The sequence below is a fragment of the Heterodontus francisci genome, chromosome 15, assembly GCF_036365525.1.
Source record: "Heterodontus francisci isolate sHetFra1 chromosome 15, sHetFra1.hap1, whole genome shotgun sequence".
Taxonomy (NCBI): Eukaryota; Metazoa; Chordata; class Chondrichthyes; order Heterodontiformes; family Heterodontidae; genus Heterodontus; species Heterodontus francisci.
This window is the reverse complement of record NC_090385.1, coordinates 52548169-52560848: the sequence shown is the minus strand read 5'-3', so window position 1 is coordinate 52560848 and position 12680 is coordinate 52548169. Positions and strand designations below refer to the sequence as shown.

Genomic DNA, 12680 nt, shown 5'->3' with positions numbered 1-12680 from the left:
CACTGAAAACTGCTTTCCATTCACAAAAACATCCGTCGACTACTACCCTTTGTTTCCTGTCACTGAGCCAATTGTGGATCCAACCTGCCACATTCCTCTGTTTCCCATGGGCTTTCATTTTACTGACCAGTCTGCCATGCGGGACCTTGTCAAATGCCTTACTAAAATCCATGTAGACCACATCCACTGCACTACCCTCATCAATCCTCCTCGTCACTTCCTCAAAAAACTCAATCAAGTTAGTAAGACGTGACCTTCCCCTAACAAATCCATTCTGACTATCCCTGATTAATCTACGCCTTTCTAAGTGACAGTTTATCCAGTCCCTCAGAACACATTCTAACAATTTACCCACCAACGAGGTCAGACTGACTGGCCTATAATTACCCGGCTTTTCCCTCGCACCTTTGTTAAACAATGGTACAAAGTTTGCAGACCTCCAATCATCTGGTACCTCACCTGTATCTAGTGAGAATTTGAAGATGATCCTCAGCGCATCGGCTATTTCCTCCCTGGCTTCCCGTAACAACCTGGGATGCAATCCATCCGGTCCTGGCGATTTTCAGGGATGTCAGACCCTCAAGCATTTCCACTCTCATTGTTCTTATTGTACATAATATTTCACACTCCTCTTTAACTACAATGTCTGCATCAACCCTCTCTTTTGTGAAGACAGAGACAAAAATCTCATTCAGAACCCTGCCCGCATCTTCTGCATCCAAGCATAAGTTCCCCTGTACATCTCTGATAGGCTTTACCCTTTCCTTAGTTATCCTCTTGCTCTTAATGCACTGATAAGTCATCTTTGGGTTTTCTTTGATTTTACCTGCCAATAATTTTTCATGTCCTCTCTTTGCTTTTCTAATTTCCTTTTTTACTACATCCCTGCACTTTCTAACTCCTCTAGGCTTTCTAAAGTATTAAGATATTTGTGATCGTCATAAGCTTTCTTTTTTTGCTTTACCTTACCCTGTAAGCTTTCAGATAACCTCTAGATTTGGCAATACCACCCTTAATCTTTGTAGGGACATGCCTACACTGTGCCCGTAGTATCTCGCTCTTGAATGCCTCCCACTGGTTTGCCACTGATTTTCCTTCAAGTAGCTGCATCCAGTCCACTTTCGCCAGGTTACCTCTCAGTTTTGTAAAGTTTGCCTTCCCCCAATTTAGAACCTTTGCTTCTGTTTTATCTTTGTCCTTTTCTATGATTATGCTAAAACTAACTATATTGTGGTCACTATCTCCAAAATGATCATCCACTGTTACTTCATCCACTTGCCCAGCTTCATTACCGAAGACTAAACCTAGAATTGCACCCCCTCTCATTGGGCTTATTACGTGCTGGCTATAGAAGTTCTCTTGAACATAGTTCAAGAATTTTGTCATGTCTGTGCCCTTCACACTGTTTGTATCCCAGTTGATACTGGGGTAATTGAAATCCTCAACTATTATTGCCCTAAAGTTTTTGTATGCAGAAATCTGCCTACATATTTGTTCTTCAATCTCCCTCTCACTATTTGGGGGACTACAGTACACTCCCAGTAATGTAGCTGCCCCCTTTTTTTTTTGAGCTACACCCATATGGCCACATTTGATGATTCATTGAGCATATCATTCCTCCTCAAAGCTGTTTTTGATTCCTTAACTAATAATGCTACATCCCCTCCTTTTTAATCTCCGTCTCTATCACGCCTGAAAACTCTATATCCAGGGATGTTGAGCTGCCATTCCTGCCCCTCTTTAAGCCAAGTTTCCGTTATAGCAATGATATCGTGTTGCCATGTGTCTATCTGTGCCCTCAACACATTTTATTTATTTACTATACTCCTTGCATTTTAATAAATATCCTTTAACACTGCCAAATTCCTGTGTTCCACACTTTTTAACCCTTGCTTCTTCTGTCTTTCAGAGTTACTAGCAAACTTTCCTGCAAGGATATTTGTCCCAGTCCTGTTCAGGTGTGGACCGTCTGGCTTGTACAGGTCCCACCTTCTCAGAGCCAGTCCCAATGCCCCAGAAATCTGAAGCCCTCCCTCCTGCACCATCTCTCCAGCCACACATTCATCTGGTGTATTTCCCTATCACTATACTCACTAGCATATGGCCTTGGGAGTAATCTGGAGATTACTACTCTTGTGGTCCTGCTTGCTAATCTCTTTCCTAACTCCCTAAACTCAGCCTGCAGGACCCTATCCCTCTTTTGGACTTGCTATATCGTTGGTACTAATGTGGACCACGACCTCCGGCTGTACACCCTCACCCTCCAGAATGTTCTGTAGCTGCTTGGTGATATCCATGACCCTTGCTCCAGGGGGGCAACGTACCATCCTGGAATCACGTATATGAATCACATATAACGATATACATCATATATCCAGAGTTTGGTTTATCTTATTATCTGAATACAGAAAGACATGTAGGGTGGCCCCCTCTGCTATCTGACAGTCAACAATTCTGTTTTTAGACACTACCCCTCTTCCCTTCAAAAGCATCACAAAAAACCACCCTCAAATCTTCTGTTCTTGCTAACCACCCTCTCTCAGTCTCTCTCAAGTCCTTGAACAGGTCATTACCACACAGCTCCGTGCCTAGCACTCTCGAAACTACCCTAGTCAAAGTCATAAATAACAACCACCATGACTGTGACCATTGTTTATCATGTTTTCTTTGCAAGCTGCTCTCTTCAGCAAAAGTGCCATAATTTTTGGGGAAGCGTCCCATAACAAATCATTGGCCTCACCCATGCTCCCTGATGGACAGGTGAGAACAGCATTGGTTATTCTTTGATGCCTTACATAATTAAACTACCTGTCCAAGCTCACACATGATGTAAGTTCACCTTTGCTGCTGTTATTTGTGGAACTCTACCTCAGCATCAGATGGAAGCTTCAGCACAGAGGAGAGAAAAGGACATTTAGCAAAGAATAAATGATATGCACTCAATGTTTGAAAAATAGAGACATATTACTATTCACATTACACATACTTTTGGTTTTAAATTGCTAGTAGTTCTAATGTATTAATGCTATTGAACGATACAAAACCAAGTTTGCTGAATAAGTAGCTATCGCTGCAACTGTAGTATAAGGGCCTGAAAGGGTTAAGGTTTTAAGCAGTGAGAGTAAACCCCACCCACTGTAGTGATGATGATATAATAGTCACATGGTTATTCAGCTGAAGAGAAACCAGAAGCAGCACGAGGTGAGCTGGCTAGACAGGCTTGGGGAGAGTGTAAATAGTTACATCAGTATATAATAAATGAGTTATTCTTTAGCCTCACAAAGAGCCCGAGACTTTTTTTAAACAGTCAATCTATGCTACCACAATACACAACATGGCGGCAGCGGTGAGAACACCCAGAAATCAGTGATAAACCTAACCTCATAAAGTAGCGCCAAGACGACGGCAGATCTCGAAGGGAGATGGCGCGGGCTCCAGAGCTGCTCCATAGCTGAAGGAAGAGACGGTCAGTCGGTGAGTCAGTCGTGCAGGCATTCAGGCTGCACTGCAGCAATGTGGTGATCTGCGAGCAAAATGCAGAATCCAGCGATGCCCAGAATTGGGCATAATATTCCAGTTGAGGCCGAACCAGTGTTTTATAAAGGTTTGTCTTAACTTCCTTGCTTTTGTACTCTATGCCTCTACTTATAAAGCCCAGGAACCCGTATGGCTTATTAACCGCTTTCTCAACCTGCACTACCACCTTCAATGATTTGCGCACATATACCCCAAGCTCCCTCTATTCCTGCAACCCTTTAGAATTGTATCCTTTATTTTGTATTGTCTTTCCTTATTCTTCCTACCAAAATGAATCACTTCACACTTCTCTGAATTAAGTTTCATCGGCCATGTGTTCACCCATTCCACCAGCCTGTCTATGTCCTCTTGAAGACCATCATTATCCTCCTTGTGGTTCACAATACTTCCAAGTTTTGTGTCATTTTCAAATCGTTTCCTGCACAGCCAAGACTAGGTCATTAATATAGATCAAGAAAAGCAGTGGTCCCAAAACCGACCCCTGGGGAACTCCACCACATACCTTCCTCCAATCGAAAAACTATCTTTCACTGCTATTCTCGGTTTCCCGTCACTCAGCCAACTTCATGTTCATGCTGCCACTGTCCCTTTTATTCCATAGGCTTCAACTTTGCTGACAAACCTGTTATGTGGCACTTTATCAATTGACAATACAGCATCAACCACAAGTGAAAATGCAGAAATTTTAAATTTTCACAGTGGAAGTGAATTTTGTGTGATCAGTTTTTAAGTGAAAAAACAGCAAACACATGGGTGTTCTAAGTCTGTCATAATCTTATATACCTCTATCAAATCTCTACTTAATCTCCTTTGCGCCAGGGAGAATAACCCTGGCATTTTCAGCCTAACCTTGTAACTAAAATCCTCCATCCCTGGAACCATTCTGGTAAATCTCATCTGCACCCTCTCAAAGACCCTCACATCTTTCCTAAAGTGTGGTGACCAGAACTGAATGTAATACTCCAGTTGGTGCCTAACCAGAGCTTTGGGAAGTCGGGGATAACATATTGTGTAGCTGGTCCATTTAAATTTCTAGTCAATGGTAACCCCCAGGATGTTGATGGGGGACTCAGCACGGTAATGCCGCTGAATGTCTAGGGGAGATGGTTAGATTATCCCTTGTTGGAGATGGCCATTGTCTGGCACGAATCTTACTTGCCACTTATTAGTCCAAGCCCGAATGTTGTCCAGGTCTTGGTGCATGCTAGCACGGATTGCTTCAGTATCTGAGGAAACATAACTTCCCTGCTTTTGTACTCTATGCCCCTATTTATGAAGCCCAAGATCCCATACGCTCATCTAACCACTCAATATGTCCTGCCATCTTCAAAGATCAATACACATGAACCCCACTCAGGTCCCTCTGTTCCTGCACACTCTTTAGAACTGCGCCATTAAGTCTATGTTGCTTCACCCTATCCCTTCTGCCAAATTGCATCACCTCACACTTGTCTGTATTAAATTCCTGCTACTTGTCTGCCCATTCTGCTAGCCTATGTGTCCTGTTGCAGGCGGTTTGTATCATCCTCACTGTTTGCAACTCCTCCACATTTGGTATTATCGGCAAATTTTGAGATTCTACACTGTATTCCAAGATCCCGGTCATTTATATATAGAAAAAAGAGCAGTGGTCCCAGCACTGACCCTTGGGGAGCAACACTCTTTACCATCCTCCAGTTTGAAAAACAACCATTTACCACGACTTGCTGTTTTCCATCCTTAAGCCAATTTTCTTGATGCAATGGACACCGACTCTCCTATTCCATGAGCCTCAATTTTGATAAGCAGCCTTTTATGTGGTACTTTGCCAAACGCTTTCTTAAAATCCATATAGACAACATCCACCATATTCCGGTCATCAATCTTCTGTTACTTCATCAAAAAATTCAATTAGATTAGTGACGTATGATCTGCCTTTTACAAATCTGTGCTGTGTTACACACTGCTGCTACTGTGAACTGGTGGTGGAAGAAGTGAATTTTTAATGTAGTGCACGGAGTGCTGATCATGCAGGCTGCTTTGGCCTGGTTGGTGTCAAGCTTCTTGAGCGTTGTTGAAGCTGCGCTCATCCAAGCAAGTGGAGAGTATTCCATCACTCTCCCGACTTGTACCTTGTAGATGGTGGACAGTCTTTGGGAAGTCAGGGGATGAGTTACTCGCCACAGAATTCCCAGCCTCTGGCCTGATTTTGTAGCCACAGTATTTATATGGATGGTCCAGTTAAGTTTCTGCTCAATTGTAACCCCCAGGATGTTGATAGTGGGGGAGTGAGCAATGGTAATACTACTGAATGTCAAGCGGAGATGGTTAGATTCTCTCTTGTTGGAGATGGACATTGCCACTTATCAGCCCAAGCCTGAACGTTGTCCAGGTCTTGATGCATGCGGGCACGGACTGCTTCAGTATCTGAGGAGTTGTGAATGGTACTGAAGACTGTGCAATCAACAGTGAACATCCTCACTTCTGACCTTATGTTGCAGGGGGCATCATTGATGAAACAGCTGAAGATGGTTGGGCCTCCAAACACTACCTTCATCAAGACATCTGTAACCAACAATACTTCAGCCTAGGTTTCACACCTAAAATTCCCTCCCCAGACAGAACGCAAATTTGGAAGTTCTGAATCTATAATTGTAAGGTAGGTGTTTGCATAATTCAAGTGGGCATAGTACAAAAATTCAAATGGACACTGCAATTTACTGAAATTCTACTGAAAAGGTGCCAAAAAAATTTCACACATCTATTGCATTTCACTGAAATTCTAGTAGCAATGCAAAATAGGCCACAGATACAGTTTCTGAATACCAATTGTAAGTGTCAAAACATAGAAGTATACACATGCACAACACCACAAGAATTGTTTAAGGTTTACTTCAATTTTGAAACTAAATGCATTTATAGGGAGGGACAGTAACAAAGTAATCCTGCATTGGGAAGGGAAATGAAACAGAAGTAAACAATGATCCCTAAGAGACAGAGACGACAGAAATTAAGGGGAATCAGGAAGTGACAGAATCGTTGAACAAATATTTTTTGTGTCTTTACAGTAGAAGACACAAATTACATACCAGAAATAGAGGGTAACCAAGGAGCTAATAAAAGTGAGGAACTTAAAGTAATTATCAGCAGAGAAAAAGCATTACCGAAACGTAAGGGACTAAAAGCCGACAAATCCCCAGGACCTGATGGCTACATCCTAGAGTTCTAAAAGAGGTAGCTGCAGAGACATTGGATGCACGGATGATGATTTTCCAAAATTCCCTAGATTTTAGAATGGTCCCAGTAGATTGGAAGCGAGCAAATGGAACACCACTATTCAAGAAAGGTGGTAAAGAGAAAACAGGGAAACACAGGTCAGTTAGCCTCACATCATTTGTTGGGAAAATGCTGGGAATCTATTATTAAGGAAGTCTTAACAATGCACTTAAAAAGCATAGTATGATTAGACAGAATCATCATGGTTTTACAAAAGGGAAGCAGCGTTTGACAATTTTTTTTTAGAAGGTAATTAGTAGGGTAGAAAAAGGGGAGCTTGTAAATGTAATTGGATTTCCAAAAGGCATTCAATGATGTGCCACACAAAGGTTAATAAGCAATATAAGAGCTTATGGAGTTGGCGGTAATATATTAGCATGGATGGAGGTTTGGATGATGGACAGATAACAGAGAGCAGGGACAAACGGAGCATTTTCAAGTTGGCAAGTTATAATAGTGGATTGCTGCAAGGATCAGTGCTGGGGCCTGAGCTATTTACAATCTATATTAATTACTTAGTAGAAGAGACCAAGAGTAATGTATCCAAGTTTGCTGACGATACAATGTTAGGTGGGAATGTAAGCTGTGAGGAAGCTGTGAGGAGGATGCAGGCTGCAAAAGAGATATAGACAGGTTAGGTGAGTGGGCAACAAGGTGACAGATGCAGTATAATGGGGGTGGGGGGGGGGGCAGCAAGTGTGAAGTTATTTGCTTTGGCAGTAAGAATAAAAAGGCAGAAAATTTTTCATAAGGCTTGAAACTTCCAAATATTGATGTTGAGAGAGACTTGGGTGTACTTGTACAAGGAATGCAGAAAGTTAGCATGCAGGTACAGCAAGCAATTCGGAACAAATGGCATGTTGGCCTTTATTGCAAGGGGATTAAACTACAAGAAGAAGGAAGTCTTGCTACAATTGTATATGGCTTTGATGAGACCACATCGGGAGTACTGTGTGCAGTTTTAGTCTCCAAATCTAAGGAAGGATGTACTTGCCTTTGAAGTGGTACAGTCAAGGTTCACAAGATTGGTTCCTGGGATGAAAGGGTTGGCCTATGACTGTAAATTGGGCCTATATCGTCTGAAATTTAGAAGAATGAGAGGTGATCACATTGAAACGTACAAGATTCTGAAGGTGTTGACAGGGTATACACTGAGGGGTTGCTTCCACAGCTGGGGAATTTAGAACACGGGGGCACAGCCACAGCTTAAGGGGTCAATCATTTAGGACTTAGAAGAGAAATGTTTTCAGTGTTGTGAATCTTAAATTCTCTACCCCAGAGGACTGTGGATTCTCCATTGTTGAATATATTCAAGGCTGGGATAGATAGATTTTTGATCTCTCAGGAAATCAAGGGATATGGGGAGAGAGTGGGAAAGCGGAGTTGAGGCAGAAGATCAGCCATGGTTGTACTGAATGGCGCAGCAAGTTCGAGGGGCCATATGGTCTACTCCTGCTCCTATTTCTTGTTATTATGTTCTTGAATGCTTAGAGGGGGAAGTGATGGTACAGATACAGAATCACTGAGATATTTGGCTGATCCCAATTTGACTTTTTTTTTGTAAAATCAGAGTCACAGCTTAATCATTTACTACCCTATCATCTTATTTTGGGCAATTCTGTTTTTGGCAGATGACAAATCATTGAAGGTGGCCAGGAAGGTTGAGAAAATGGGTTAAAAAGGCATATGGGATCCTGAGATTTATAAATAGAGACATAGAGTACAAAAGCAAGAAAGTTATGACGAATCTTAATAAAACAATGGTTCAGCCTCAACTGGAGTAGCATGCCCAGTTCTGGGCACCATATTGTAGGAAGGATGTGAAGGCTTTAGAGAGGGTGTAGAGAAGATTTATGAGCATGGTTCCTGGGTGTGGGACTTCAGTTACATGGACAGATTGGAGAATCTGGGGCTGTTCTCTTTAGAGTAGGGAAGGTTGAGAGGAGATTTGACAGAGGTGTTCAAAATAATGAGGCAGAAGGGTTGAAAACTAGAGGACACCAATTTAAGGTGAATGGTAAAAGAACCAATGGCAACATGTAGAAGAACTTTTTTATGTAATGAGTGGTTAGGATCTGGAATGCACTGCCTGAGTATGTGCTAGAGGCAGATTCAATCATGGCTTTTAAAAGGAAATTGAACAAGCAGCTGAAGAGAAAACTTTGCAGGGCTATGGGGAAAGGGCAGTTGTGGGACTAGCTAAGTTTCACTTGCAGAGAGACAGCATGGACACAACAGGCCTAATAGCCTCCTTCTGTGCTGTAACCATTCTATTTTGACATGATAAAATCATGCTCTGTATTCTGGAATTTAGAGCAGCAAATACTTTATTGATCAAAATGCATTTTTGTTTTCACTGCAGTCATTTCGATCATAGAATTGTTTTACTGGAAAATAATGTAAAATCAAATGAATACCTGCACATAGATTTTTGTAACCTGTATGTCCAGAAGTTCAACTAATTTCTTGCCACTTACCACTCTTGCATCATATAAATTCAAGTATTTATTTTTATCTAAAACACAGCTGTTCTAATTGCCAAGTACCTGGGAAAAAAGGGTGTGTGTATGATTGGCAGGCACTTCAGGAATGTCCTTTAACAGGTCACACAATATACTGTTTAGCTTACAGCACTAAGTAACCAGCCATTCGACTTTAAACATCATCTAAAGCAGTTTTATATTTCCTACCACACTGCGGAACTTCACCAAAAGCAAGCTACACTTTTTTCCTCTTTTATACCATTTTACAAATGCTTGATCTTCATAATAATTTAGATTAACAATTAACATGAGTGTCGCTAACTAATCTCTTCATAATGATCCAAGTATAGAGTGAGTTTAAAATAAAAATTGCCACTTGTTTGCAGCCAGTCTACTGCTTTGAACTAAAGCATGTTCTCATAGTTCTCATTCTAATGCAAGTGTCTCAATTTTTAAAATGAGAAACTGAAAGATCAAGGTTTGAAATAAAAAGCTTTCATACATTAACTTTTAACAACTGGTATATTGGTCACTCCAGTCTAAATCTTGGAAAGTCACAGTAATGAATTTTGCATAAGGTGGCCAAGTGGCAAGAAATTGGTTGCACTTCTGGACATACAGGTTACAAAAATCTATGTGCAGGTATTCATTTGATTTTACGTTATTTTCCAGTAAAACAATTCTATGATCTAAATGACTGCAGTGAAAACAAAAATGCATTTTGATCAATAAAGTATTTGCTGCTCTAAATTCCAGAATACAGAGCATAACTATAAACATTTGACAAAATTGTACCACAGGCAATTTGCATGTTAGTATTTCCCTCCTCTTCACCTGAAGTATTGATGCTGGTATCAAATACCCTCTAAGTTTTCAATTACAAACCTTGACAGTGAGTCCCATCACCCAATGTCCATGGATAGACACTTCTTGAAGTTGTCACTTGATGACACTCAGAAATGATGGCTAACCCAGGAACACAAAGGCCAAATGTTACCCATTACCTCAACTGATAACAATGGTACTTAAGAATATTGGAAGGAACCCATTACCCATTGAATCTTACCCCTTATACAGGAACATTGCTAGATGGTGAAAGACCAAGGTCCATCCAGTTCACATTCTACTGTCCTGGTAGTCACACAATACAATGCTAATGGAGTTGTTGACTAATTATAGCAATCAATCTCTATCAATTAGTTTCAACAGGTTCAGAAAAGACATCAGGAAAATCCCACTGGTGTATAATTTTGGGTCCCTCCATACCCTGTATGTGCTCATAATTAGCCTTTGTCTTGATGAAAAACTGAAATTAATTTCAGTTATTTTTGTTTGGGGAAACATTGCACAGAAATAACTTCATACCATGAAGAAAGATGCAGGTAAATAAAATATTCCTGAAAATAAATATTCTATTACCAATTGATTTCAAATTCTAGTGGTCTTAGAATTCTAACAACATAAAGCTCATATGATGGTCACATCTCAGTGCCACTTAACTCTCTGTGACATATGTTGTCTCTGAATTTAGGATTAAGCAGCAGATAACAAATGTGAAACTTTACCTGAAACTCAGCTTTCTTGAAAATGCTTTCTAATATAGAAATGAAATTATTTCACAACACAAGAAGGTTTACCTTTCCAATTATTCTGGAAAATCCTACTGATGCATGTATTGGGACATTCGGAGTAGAAGAGCAAAAAGATGGCGACATATTGGTACAAAGTATGTCAGGGGCAGCAGTTATACCGCAGTTAGATTACATCCAATTTTGGGCTCCCTATTATACAAACAAAGAACAAAGAACAGTACAGCACAGGAACAGGCCATTCGGCCCTCCAAGCCTGCGCCGATCTTGATGCCTGTCTAAACTAAAACCTTCTGCACTTCCGGGGACCATATCCCTCTATTCCCTTCCTATTCATGTACTTGTCAAGATGCCTCTTAAACATTGCTATCGTACCTGCTTCCACCACCTCCCCCGGAAACAAGTTCCAGGCACTCACCACCCTCTGTGTAAAGAACTTGCCTCGCACATCCCCTCTAAACTTTGCCCTTCGCACCTTAAACCTATGTCCCCTAGTAACTGACTCTTCCACCCTGGGAAAAAGCTTCTGACTATCCACTCTGTCCATGCCACTCAACTTTGCAAACCTCTATCATGTCGTCCCTCCACCTCTGTCGTTCCAGTGAAAACAATCCGTGTTTATCCAACCTCTCCTCATAGCTAATGCCCTCCAGACCAGGCAACATCCTGGTAAATGTCTTCTGTACCCTCTCCAAAGCCTCCACGTCCTTCTGGTAGTGTGGCGACCAGATTTGCACACAATATTCTAAGTGTGGCCTAACTAAGGTTCTGTACAGCTGCAGCATGACTTGCCAATTTTTATACTCTATGCCCCGACCGATGAGGGCAATCATGCCGTATGCCTTCTTGACTACCTTATCCACTTGCGTTGCCACTTTCAGTGACCTGTGGACCTGTACGCCCAGATCTCTCTGCCTGTCAATACTCCTAAGGGTTCTGCCATTTACTGTGTACTTCCCACCTGTATTCGATCTTCCAAATATAGAAAGGACATGAAAGCCTTAGAAAGTGGGAGTGGGACTATTTGGATAGCTCTTTCCAAGAGCCAACACAATGGGTCAAAAAGCCTCCTTTTGTGCTATAAGATTCTATGATTCCAAGTGTAGATTTGTGGTAGGCTTCATGGACAATGAGTTTGATGAAATAAAAGCAAGAAATGCTGGAAATATTCAGCAGGTCTGGCAGCATCTGTGGAGAGAAAAGCAGAGTTAACGTTTCAGGTCAGTGACCCTTCATCAGAACTGACCTGAAACGTTAACTCTGCTTCTCTCTCCACAGATGCTGCCAGACCTGCTGAGTATTTTCAGCATTTCTTGTTTTTATTTCAGATTTCCAGCATTTGCAGTATTTTGCTTTTATTATATGAGTTTGATGAAAGCTGTGTGTGTATGTTTTGGGGGTGGGGGGATGAAAGAGCCAGAAGGAAAAAATATGGAATAAGGATGGTATGAGAGAATGCTCTGGAAGAGGATAGGAACAACGAATCTGAATCTTGAGAACAGAAGATGAGCAAAAACAATGCTGAGGCCTCAATTTTGAACAGGGCTAAGTTTTTCACATTTTCCCCTCCTCACATTCCTAATCTCTACATTAGTTCCATTAGCCTTCTTTCTAATCTTGTCAGACCTGAAAAATTCAAATTGCTCTTAATTATCCAGATGTAACACAAAAGATTGATTGGTAATAATAAAAAAGATGACATATATCTAAGAATGAACAAAATCCAATTCTTGGTGCTCTCCATTATAATCTTGTAAACTGCATTTATACCATGTGTGCAGAAAGGGAAATAATATTCAAAACAAAGTGACAATTA

General features: G+C 41.1%; 1 protein-coding gene across 4 annotated transcripts in view; it reads right to left on the bottom strand.

The window, feature by feature from the left end:
* Positions 1 to 12680, bottom strand: part of LOC137377653 (H(+)/Cl(-) exchange transporter 5) — a 125664-nt gene that overhangs the window by 111669 nt on the left and 1315 nt on the right. The gene's annotated exons all lie outside the window — the stretch shown is intronic.